Below are 13,063 nucleotides of genomic sequence, written 5' to 3' on the forward strand. Positions count from 1 at the left end.
AAGAATAGAAATCACAACTGATATCACAGAAATATAAAACATCTTAAGAGAATACTATGAACAATTATATGCCAACAAATTCGACAACCTAGAGGAAACAGAGAATTTTCTAGAAACATGCTGCTATTGTTGTTCAGTCACTAAGTCATATCTGACTCTTTGCAACCCCATGGACTAGCATTCCAGGCTCCTCTGTCCTTCACTATCTCCCAGAGTCTGCTCAAATTCATGTTCATTGAGTCAGTGATGCTACCTAACCATCTCTTTCTCTGCCACCCCCTTCTCCTTTTGCCTTCAATCTTTCCCAGAATCAGGGTCTTTTCCAATGAGTTGGCTCTTCTCATCAGGTGGCCAAAGTACTGGAGCTTCAGCTTCAGCATCAGTCCTTCCAGTGAATATCCAGGGTTGATTTCCTTTAGGATTGACTGATTTGATCTCCTTGAAAGTATTCTCCAACACCACAGTTCAAAAGCGTCAATTTTTTGGCACTCAGCCTTCCTTACAGCTCTCACATCTGTACATGACTACTGGGTCCAGAAACATACAGTCCATCAAAACTGAATCAAGAAGAAATATTTGGGCTTTCCCGGTGGCTCAGTGGTAAAGAATTCACCTGCCAATGCAGGAGACACAGGTTCCCTGTTCTGGGAATATCTCACATGCCGCTAAGCAATGAAGCCTGTGCACCACAACTATTGAACCTGTGCTCTAGAGCCCAGGAACCGCAACTACTGAAACCCACATGCTGCAACTACTACAGTCCATGTGCTCTAGAGACTGTGCTCATAATAAGAGAAGCCTGCACACTATAACTAGAGATTAGTCCATACTGGCTGCAACTAAGACCCAGTATGGCCAAAAATAATTAAAGAAATAAAGATGCTTTTTTAATAGAAAAGAAGAAACAGGTAATTTGAAGAGGTGGATCACTAGAAGTGAAATAGAATGGATTACAAAAAAAGCTCTTTACAAACAAGAGTCCAGAACCCAGATGGCTTCACACATAAATGCTACCAAACATACAAGAACTTATACTGCTTTCTCAAACTCTTCCAAAAGCCTGAATGGGAGGGAACACTCCTAAAGTCATCCTATAAAGTCCCCATCACCCTGATACCAAAACCAGACAAAGACACTACCAGAAAAGAAAATTATAGGCCAGTATCTTTGATGAATATATATGCAAAAATTCTCAACAAAATAATAGTAAATCAAATCCAACAACACATCAAAAAGGTCATGTACCACAATCAAGTTGGATTCATTCCAGGGTCACAAGGATGGTTCAACACACACAAAGCAATCAATATGATACACATCAACAAAATAAAAGACAAAAATTACATGATCATCATAATAGATGTAGAAAAAGAATTTTATAAAATTCAACATCCAATCAAGATAAAAATTCTTGCCAAGTGGGTACAGAGGGATGAATCATGACATAATAAATGTTATTTATGACAAATCCACAGCCAATGTAATACTCAATGGTAAAAAACTGAAATCCCTCCAACTAAAATCTGGAATAAGACAAGGATGCCAACTCTCAACACTTCTCTTCAACATAGTACTGGAAGTCTTAGCCACAGCAATCAAAGAAGAAAAAGAAATAAGAGTTATCCAGATTGGAAGGGAGGAGGTAAAATTGTCATTATATGCATATGGCATGACACTATATATACAAAAACCTAAAGACTTCACACAAAAACTTCTAGAACTGATAGATGAATTCAGCAAAGTAGCAGGATACAAGATTTATGTACAGAAATCAGTTGCATTTCTTTACACTAACAATGAAATATCAGAAAGGGAATGCAAAAAAATACGTTTTAAAATCACATTTAAAAAACACTTAAGAATAAACATGTCCAAGAAGGTCAAAGACCTTATATGCTGAGAACCATAGAATATTAATAAAGAAAACTGAAGATGATTCAAAGAAATAGAAAGATATTTCATGCACTTGGATTTGAAGAATTAATATTGTTAAAATAGCTATACTATCCAAAGCAATCTACAGATTTAATGCAACCCTTATCTAATTATCCATGACATTTTTCACAGAACTAGAACAAATAATCCTAAAATTTATGTGAAACCAGAGAATTGCCAAAGCAATCTTGGGGAAAAAGAACAAAATAGGAGACATACTTCAGACAATACTATAAAGCTACAGTAATCAAAATATCCTGGTATTTACACAAAAACAGTGATAGGGATCAATGGAACAGACAGAGAGCCCAGAAATAAACCCACACACCTACAGTCAATTAATCTTTGACAAAGGAGGTAAGAATATACAGTGGAAAAAAGTCTCTTCAGCAAGTGGTGTTGGGAAAGTTGTATCCTCACATGTAATGAAGTTAGAACACACCCTCACTCCATATACAGAAATAAACTAAAAAATGGCTTAAAGACTTATAAATATAAGGCATGATACTATAAAATGCCTAGAAGAGAACACAGGCAAAAACAATCTCTGACAAAAACTGTACCAATGTTTTCTTAGGTCAGTCACCAAAGGCAATAGAAACACAAGCAAAAATAAACCAGTGGAACCTAATCAAACTTGCATGTTTTTGTGCAACAAAGGAAATCATAAACAAAATGAAAAGGCAACCTATGGACTGGGAGAAAATATTTGCAAATGGTTGGACCAACAGAGCTTAAACTCCAAAACATACAAACAGCTCATACAACTCAATAACAAACCCCAAACAACCCAATTGAAAAATAGGCAGAAGACCTAAGTAGACGTTTCTCCAAAGACATGTAGACAGTCAAAAGACACATGAAAAAGATGCTCAACACTGCTCACTACTAGAGAAATGCAAATCAAAACTACAATGAGGTATCACTTCACACTGGTCAGAATGGCCATCATTAAAAAGTCTACAAATACCAAATGCTGGAGAGGGTGTGGAGAAAAGGAAGCCCTCAACACTGTTGGTAGGAATATAAGTTGGGGTAACCACTATGGAAAACAGTATGGAGGTGCCTCAAAAAACTAAAAATAGAGCTACCATATGATTCTGCAATCTCACTCCTGGACATACATCCAGAGAAAACTATAATTTGGAAAGATACATGCACCTAAATATTCATTGCAACACTGTTTACAATAGCCAAGCCATGGAGAAAACAAAATGTCCACTGATAAATGAATGTATAAAGAAGATAAGGTACATATCAACCCTCAGAATGGGGTAAAATAATAGCAAATGAAACAACAGACAAATGATTAATTTCCAAAATATACAAGCAGCTCATACAACTCAATACCAGAAAAACAAACTACCCAATCAAAAAGTGGGAAAAAGACCTAAACAGATATTTCTCCAAAGACGACATATAGATGACTAACAAACAGAAGAAAAGATGTTCAACATTGCTCATTATTAGAGAAATGCAAATAAAAACTATGAGATATCACCTCACACCAGTCAGAATGGCTATCATCAAAAAGTCTACAAACAATAAATGCTGGAGAGGGTGTGGAGAAAAGGTAAACCTCTTGCACTGTTGGTGGGAATGTAAATTGATACAGCCACTACGGAACATGGTATGGAGATTCCTTAAAAAACTAAGAATAAAACCACCATATGACCCAGCGATCCCACTCTGAGGCATATAGTCTGAGGAAATCAAAACTGAAAAAGACACACGTACCCCATTGTTCAATGCAGCACTATTTACAATAGCTAGAACATGGAAGCAACCTAGATGTCCATTGACAGATGAATGAATAAAGAAGTTGTGGTATGTATACACAATGGAATATTACTCAGCCATAAAATGAACACATCTGAGTCAGTTCTAATGAGGTGAATGAACCTAGAGCCTATTTTACAGAGTGAAGTCAGAAAAAGAAAGAGAATACCTGGGTCTCCCTCATTGTAGGCAGACGCTTTACCATCTGAGCCACCAGGGAAGCTAAATACCATATACTAATGTATATATATGGAATCTAGAAAGATGATACCAATGAATTTATTTGCAAGGCAGCAATGGAGAAACAGACATAGAGAACTGACTTATGGACATGGGGAGAGAGGAGGAGAGGCTGAGATGTATGAAGAGAGTAAAATGGAAACTTACATTACCATATGTAAAATAGATAGCCAATAGGCATTTGCTGTATGTATGTCTCAGCGAACTCAAACAGGGGCTCGTATCAACCTAGAGGGGTGGGATGGGGAGGGAGATGGGAGGGAGGCTCAAGAGGGAGGGGACATATGTACATCTATGGCTGATTCATGTTGATGTCTAACAGAAAACAATAACATTCTATAAAGCAATTATCCTTCAATTAAAAAATAAATAAAGTTTTAAAAAAGAATATACAGTACATAAACACAATGGAATACTACTCAGTCATGAAAAAGAATGAAATAATGTCATTTACAGCAGTATGGATGGACCCACAGATGGTCATACTAAGTGAAGTAAGGCAGAAAAAGACAAGTATCACATGATATCATTTATTTTCAGAATCTAAAATATGACACAATTGAACTTATCTACAAAAGAGAAACAGACTCACAGATATAGACAACATCCTTGTGGTTGCCAAGGGAGGGTGTCGGGTAGGGATGGATTTGGAACTTAGTATTAGTAGATGCAAACTATTATATACAGAATGGATAAACAAAAAGGTCCTACTGTATAGTACAGGGAACTCTATACAATATGCTGTGAAAAACCATAATGGAAAAGAATATGAAAATGATCACTTTGCTGTAGAGCAAAACTTAACACAACACTGAAAATCAACTATACGTCAAAAAGTTTAAAAATACAGAGTACTCAACTAATCATGTCTGTTAGAAGTCAGTACAATTCAGAGTACTGACTGGAAAAGGGGCACAAGGGGTCTTCTGGGATGCTGGTAATATCCTGGGCTTTTGCTGTTGCTATTGTTTTATCTTGGAACTGGTTATCCAGGTGTATTCAGTTTGTGAAAATTCACTGAGATATACAATTGTGATATGTGCACATTTGTGTATGCAAACAATATATCCATAAGATGTTTTTAAAAGTAGAAAATATATATTTCTAAATACCAGTATATCTCTATATCCATCCATACTAGCATAAGGATAGATACAGATTTTAAGATTTTAAAGTTAGGACTACATTTAAGTCTGCTTATACTGGGGACAGGTGTTATGGAGAGTTTGTGAGAGAGGAAAAGCACCTTCACCTCTTATTTTTACATTTATGTGGCATTGGATTTTTTAAAACATGAAACATGCATCATGTTAAATTATTTTTTCTAGGAAGGTGAACATGCTTTCAAGCTTCTCTGTTAATAAGTAGGCACATAAATCTATTATAATTTTACCTAGCATGTGTTCTAAAACCTTCATTTTGGGGGGAAACTTTTTTTCTTGCTCCACACTGCTGGACTTGTGGGATCTTAGTTCGCCAACCAGGGATTGAACCTTGGGCCACAGCAGTGAAAATGCTGAGTCCTAAGCACTGGACCACCAGGGAATCCCCTGGAAACCTTCATTTTTCAGTGAGTCAGTTTTTTTTTTTTTTAATGTCGAATTGTGAGTTAATTGTGTGTTTTGCATATTAAATTTTTATCAGGTACGTTGTTTACAAATATCTTATTCCATTCAGTAAGGTGGCCTATTTGTTTCATTGAGACCTTCATTTTTCATTCTATAAAAGATCTTTTCACTCAATAAATATAGAGTCCACTTTTAGGAGCTATATGAAATTCCTACATCATAATTTACTTGACCAGTCCATTACTAATGGACATTGTCTCATATTTTTAATATTGTCAATAAAGTATTAATGTGCATTAATCTCCTTAGGATAAACTCCCAGAACTATGTTACAGGAAAAATTGCTTTACATTTCAATATACATTGCTGCACTCCTTTCCTAAGATGATATGACCATTTTATACTCTCCACAATATTGCAGAAGAAGACTTAGTGCCCCTCACATTGCAAATTTGAGTTTGTCAATAATTTTAATATTTGCCAGTTTGATGAGGGGAAAAGACTATTCACCTTTTACAAACATTTCTTTGATTCATTAAAAAGCTAAACATTTTTCATATATTTTTTGTGTTTTTCTGGTAACTTAAAGAGTATTTTGCCCATTTTTCCATTAAAACATTAAATGTTTTCATTATTAATTTTTAAGAGCTCTCTATCGAGGATATTGATTCTGTCTTAACATTTTGCAAATAATTTCCAATCTGCTTTCTATCTTTCAGTGTTTTATGGTGTTTATTTTTACACAGAAGTATCATTTTTTAAGTAGTCAAGTTTACCAATCCTATTATGTTTTCCAATGCTGAGACAAGCTTAGAAAGGTCTTCCCTGACCCAAGATTATAAAAGTATTCACCAATGGTTTAGTATTTATGGTTTCAGCAAGAATTCATTTTGTTGTAGTAAGTGAGGGAAGAATACAGATTTTTTTAATTGCTAGCTAATTTTTGTCATTTCACTTCTAATCTTTGTTTTCCCTACTAATTAAAAAAGTTACTTTATCAAACACAAACTCCCCATATACATTTAGTTCTAAAATTAGAATTGCATTCTTTTCATTGTTCTTTCTGTGTTTGTACCAGTAGTGTGTATTTTTAATTACCTTAATTTTATTTCTTTTTCACAAAATGTAAAGAAGATAAGAGTGCTTTATATTGGTTGACATAAAATGACTTATAATATTAAAACCATATACAAGGACTTATTTCTATATTTTGTTTGTTTTTTTAATTTATTTTAGTTGGAGGCTAATTACTTTACAATATTGTAGTTGTTTTTGCCATACATTGACATGAATCAGCCATGGGTTTACATGTGTTTCCCATCCTGAACACCCCCCCACCTCCCTCCCCATCCCATCCTTCAGGGTCATCCCAGTGCACCGGCCCTGAGCACCTCGTCTCATGCATTGAACCTGGACTGGCAATCTGTTTCACATATGATAATATACATGTTTCAACGCTATTCTCTCAAATCATCCCACCCTCGCTTCTCAACCAGAGTCCAAAAGACTGTTCTATACATCTGTCTCCTTTGCTGTCTCACATATAGGGTTATCATTACCATCTTTCTAAATTCCATATATATGTGTTAGTATACTGTATTGGTGTTTTTCTTTCTGGCTTATTTCACTCTGTATAATAGGCTCCAGTTTCATCTACCTCATTAGAACTGATTCAAATGTATTCTTTTTAATGGCTGAGTAATATTCCATTGTGTATATGTACCATGGCTTTCTTATCCATTCGTCTGCTGATGGACGTCTAGGTTGCTTCTATGTCCTGGCTATTATAAACAGTACTGTGATGAACATTGGGGTACACGTGTCTCAATTCTGGTTTCCTCGGTGTGTATGCCCAGAAGTGGGATTGCTGGGTCATATGGCAGTTCTATTTCCAGTTTTTTAAGGAATCTCCACACTGTTCTCTATAGTGGCTGTACTAGTTTGCATTCCCACCAACAGTATAAGAGGGTTCCCTTTTCTCCACATCTTCTCCAGCATTTATTGTTTGTAGATTTTTGGATAGCAGCTATTCTGACCGGCGTGAGATGGTACCTCATTGTGGTTTTGATTTGCATTTCTCTGATAATGAGTGATGTTGAGCATCTTTTAATGTGTTTGTTAGCCATCTGTATGTGTTCTTTAGAGAAATATCTGTTCAGTTCTTTGGCCCATTTTTTGATTGGGTCATTTATTTTCTGGAATTGAGCTGTAGGAGTTGCTTGTATTTTTGAGATTAATTCTTTGTCAGATGCTTCGTTTGCTATTATTTTCTCCCATTCTGAAGGCTGTTTTTTCACCTTGCTTATAGTTTCCTTCGTTGTGCAAAAGCTTTTAAGTTTCATTAGGTCCCATTTGTTTATTTTTGCTTTTATTTCCATTACTCTGGGAGGTGGGTCATACAGGATCCTGCTGTGATTTATGTCGGAGAGTGTTTTGCCTATGTTTTCCTCTAGGAGTTTTATAGTTTCTGGTATTATGTTTAGATCTTTAATGCATTCTGAGTTTATTTTTGTATATGGTGTTAGAAAGTGTTCGTTTCATTCTTTTACAAGTAGTTGACCAGTTTTCCCAGCACTACTTGTTAAAAAGATTGCCTTTTCTCCATTGTATATTCTTGCCTCCTTTGTCAAAGATAAGGTGTCCATAGGTGCATGGATTTATCTCTGGGCTTTCTATTTTGTTCCATTGATCTATATTTCTGTCTTTGTGCCAGTACCATACTGTCTTGATGACTGTAGCTTTATAGTGTAGCCTGAAGTCATAATTGCCTTAACTTTATTTTTTTTTTATTATTATTATTATTTTTTTTTCCAGTGGGTTTTGTCATACATTGATATGAATCAGCCATGGATTTACATGTATTCCCAATCCCGATCCCCCCTCCCAAAACACATTTTAATATCTGCTAAAGCAAGCTGCTCTCATTTCTTTTTCAGAAATTTTTTAGTATTTAATTGTTTTGTAATGCTGAAAAAGATTTTGCTGGAATTTTTACTGGAATTGCATTGAATATGTGTACAAGACATCAGATACTGACCTGTTCCTTTACGTACATTCTGTCTTTCTATTCTAAAACAATATGAGCCTATTTATTTATGGTCTTTGCTAAGATTTTATAATTTTATAAACTTTATATTTCTCACCCTGGAGAAGACATAAATATTACATAAGGATCAAGAAAGGAGAAAGAAGAGAGAGGGAAAAGAGGAAATCCTTCCTTTCCTGATTACCACTAATCAGGGTACTATGTCCAAAGCAAAGCCCAAGTGGGAAATGGGGAAAAAAATCACATTTAATAGGAGTTCAGAGTTTTAAAGTATAGAGAACTGGCATTTTAAATACCAAGAATAAGCAGAGATTCATTTCATTTCCTGATGGTGACCAAACACTAGGGTTACTCACTGAAATTTCATCAGGGATGTGAAAGAACAAGTCAAAATGCAGATTTGAAGGGGTGGTGATGTAAAAGGGTTGATTTCTATTTTTCTTTTAAGTCCAACTTATTCAATAAAATTTAAATTTGCTTATGCTGTGGAGAATTTTTAACTTTAACACAGTAAAATATGTCAATAATATTTACTAAAGGTGTATTTGTGCCATGTGCTAAATTTGTTCCTTTCCCAGTGTCATGTTCTGCTATATTTTCTTCTCAAATTTTAAAGTTTTTAACATTTACATCTTAATGCACCAAGAACTTACTTATTTTATGTATATTGTGAGAAAAAAACTCTCATTTTTTTAATATGGGTAACCAAGTATCCCAGCTTCATATATTCAGTCACCCATCACTTTCCCTATGATCATTGCCACTCTGAAAAAAATTAAGTTTCTGTATTGGGTCTGTTTGTGGATTTTCTATTCTCATCCCTTGGACAACATCAAATGCATCATGCCTTAGATGCCTCTAATTGTAAATATAATAGAAAATCTTACACCAGATCTATATTACATATCATGATAATAGGACAATGGACAAGTGCTGGTCACCTGAAACTTAAAGAACACATCATTCTGACAAAGATTACAAGTGTCAAAAATTAGTATCAACATGATGGAGAATGGAAAAACGTCCTGACATAACAAGGGAAGCTCTACTATAAAGGAGAAACATATGTTCGAGCAAGTATCCAGATCCTATAATCCTGATTGTTCTCATAGAGTACCTCTTTTCTTTGGGGTATGAAAAATTAATGAAAATTTAGGAAGGTATGAATGTAATATTAATGAACTTCAACTTGAAGGCCTCTATAGTAAGAAATGGGTATAATAATGAAGATAACAAGAAATAATTTCAAAATCCTGGTTTAAACACTTTATACTCAGGTTTTCTGGTGATAATCTAATCAGTTTTATAATAATTCTACGGCATGTACATTTTGAGAGCTTTTTGAAATTTTAGAGCATCTGAGAGACTCATATATTCAGAGAGATTCTAATTAAAGGTTTAGAAGTATTTGATTAAGTTTGCAATCAACATTTAAATGTTTTGGGAAATTTAATTTGTTTAATGGCTATGTTTGATTTATCAGTTTATACACATGCTATGTAAATATTCAGTGGGATGTTATTAATATTAAATGAATTCCATATTCATATGATTAATAAATTAGAAAATAAACTAATTATAAATAAAGTGTTTATTCCTCTTTCTGCATAGACATCATTTGAAATAAAGTAATTTCACAACAGTAAGTCATATCTTTCCCCTTGTCTTCATCTGCAAAATGGCTTTTTTATTTTTGACCCTTAATTAGCCTTGTAAGTTCTGTAAAAGTGCTCTGTAGTCATTTTAATTGAAATTTCACTGAATCAATAGACTGATTTGGAATGAATTTTCTTCTTTATGAGAACACAGAACATTTCTTCTGCTCCTGTTTTCAAAGGGAATTCCTCAAACATATTCTAAATTAAGATGATGCCTATTTGCATTCAGTGATGCTGATGAGAAATCTAATGTCAACACTGTTCTCATTCATCTGCATATGTCCGAGATACCAGACGTTTATCAGACACAATTTGCAAATATTTTCTCCTACTCTTTGGTTTGTCTCCTCAGTTTCTCACTGTGCCTTTTGAAACACATAAGTTCTTTATTGTGATGAAATCCAGTCTATTTATTTTGTCTTTGGTTGCTTGTGCTTTAGGTGTCACATCTAAGAAAACATTGCCTAATCCAAGGTCAGAGATTTATTGTTACATTTTCTTCTAAGAGTTTTATAGTTTGGTTCTTACATGCAGGTCTTATAATTTCTTGTACATGACATAGGTAGGGGTCCCAATTCATTCCTTTGTGTGTGGCAATCTGGTTGTCCAAGCATTATTTTTTGAAAAGACTATTTTCTTCCCTACTGAATAGTCTTGCTACCCTTGTTGATCATCAATTAACTATATATGCATAGCTTTATTTCTGGACTTTCAATTCTATTCTGTTGATGTATATATTTATCCTATGCCAGTACCACACAATCTTATGCTGCCTGCTATCAAGATAATTGCTGCTCTATGTGTAATCTCTATATTTTTCTCTAACAGTATTAAATACTTTCTTTTATCTTTGATTTTCTGCAGATTCACTGTGAAATGTCTATGTGTGGCACATAATCTGAATCCTGTTTGGTTCTGGGAGTGTACTTCAGTCTAAAGACTTACTTTTATTTGACTCTGAAATTGTCCATTTTTGTCTCCTCTGATACTTTTCATTTCCTCCATTAGATTCTTTGGGACTTTTATCAAATAAATATCCTTCAAGCCCCTTAACTGTCATTTCACAATGTATATATTAAACTCTTTATCCTTTTTTATTGTGTCCACTGTCCAAACCAGTCTTGTTGACCCCACTTAACCACAAGTATTAAAAATGTGGGGGAACAGGTGAAATTTGGGGAGAGCACTGCTGCCTCTGTCATGGCCCCAGTACATGTTTGTACTCTGACCAGTCCACTTCACTTTTCAACATCATCGTATCAACCTTCACTTCTTAGGCTCCCAGCCCCAATACCTTCTTCAGGCTATCCCCAATCCTGCCCTGCATGTAAACTCTTCTGTGACCTTCACAGACCAGGGCCCTGAGTTGATTAATTGATTGCCTGGGCTTCATTTCACTACTCATGCTTTGCCAGATCTCCCCAGAGGTCTGGAAAGCCTTTCTCCTCTGTTTTGTTTGAAAGCATCAGTGCCCTAAGACCTATCAGTGTCTGAGACTGGCTTGAGCATTTCTGCCACCCAGAAATGGGGCTATGTCTGCCTCAAAACTCAGTTTTCCAAAAGGGGATATGAAGCCCTTGAATTCCTGTCTACAGCCTCTATGCCATATTGTGGCTTCAGTGAAAAGAACACCGGATTTAAATTCAGAACGTTTCATCCTGGCTTTTTAAAAATTTTTTTTCCATTTATTTTTATTAGTTGGAGGCTAATTACTTTACAATATTGTAGTGGTTTTTGCCATACACTGACATGAATCAGCCAAGGATTTACATGTATTCCCCATCCCGATCCTCCCTCCCACCTCCCCCCCTCACCCCATCCCTCTGGGTCTTCCCAGTGCACCAGCCCCGAGCACTTGTCTCATGCATCCAGCCTGGGCTGGTGATCTGTTTCACCCTTGATAATATACATGTTTCGATGCTGTTCTCTCAAAACATCCCACCCTCGCCTTCTCCCACAGAGTCCAAAATTCTGTTTTGTATATCTGTTTCTCTTTTTCTGTTTTGCATATAGGGTTATCGTTACCATCTTTCTAAATTCCATATATATGTGTTAGTATACTGTATTGGTCTTTATCTTTCATTTAGCCATCACCATAATAAGTGAATGAGATGGTTGGATGGCATCACCGACTCAATGGACATGAGTCTGGGTAGGCTCTGGGAGTTGGAGATGGACAGGAAGGCCTGGAGTGCTGTAATTCATGGGGTCGCAGAGTCGGGTATGACTGAGCAACTGAACTGAACTGAAGTGATAATAACATCTATATAATTAACATCTATCATTTATTAATTGCCTGAGGTATGCTTACTTTTCTTCTAAGCACCTTACACATATTCTTTACAAAGATGCTACATAGTAGTATCATTTTTCCTCTTTAACAGATAAGATATAACTCACATAAACAAAGTTCCTTGGGGTCCTCAATGATTTTTAAGAGTCTGAAGGAGTCCTAAGACAAAAACAAAAACCACTATCCTAGAGTAATCCTACTTTCCAATGATAAATATGTTTGTGATATCTATGTATCTCCCTTTTTTCCCTAAGCATATAAATAGCAAAAGCATATTTACACACAGAAACATATGTGTATCTTTTTCTTACAAATAAAAATATGGTATCAGTTCAGTTCATTTCATTTCAGTCGCTCAGTCATGTCTGACTCTTTGAGACCCCATGGACTGCAGCATATCAGGCCTCCCTGTCCATTACCAGCTCCCGGAGTTTACTCAAACTCATGTCCATTGGGTCAGTGCAGCTGATTTTAAATGTTAATGTTTATTTTACATTTCTAGTTATATATGTTTGGTGTGTTTTATATCAGTTCTCTGGAAGCT

This window comes from Dama dama, chromosome 1, assembly GCF_033118175.1.
Source record: "Dama dama isolate Ldn47 chromosome 1, ASM3311817v1, whole genome shotgun sequence".
Lineage (NCBI taxonomy): Eukaryota > Metazoa > Chordata > Mammalia > Artiodactyla > Cervidae > Dama > Dama dama.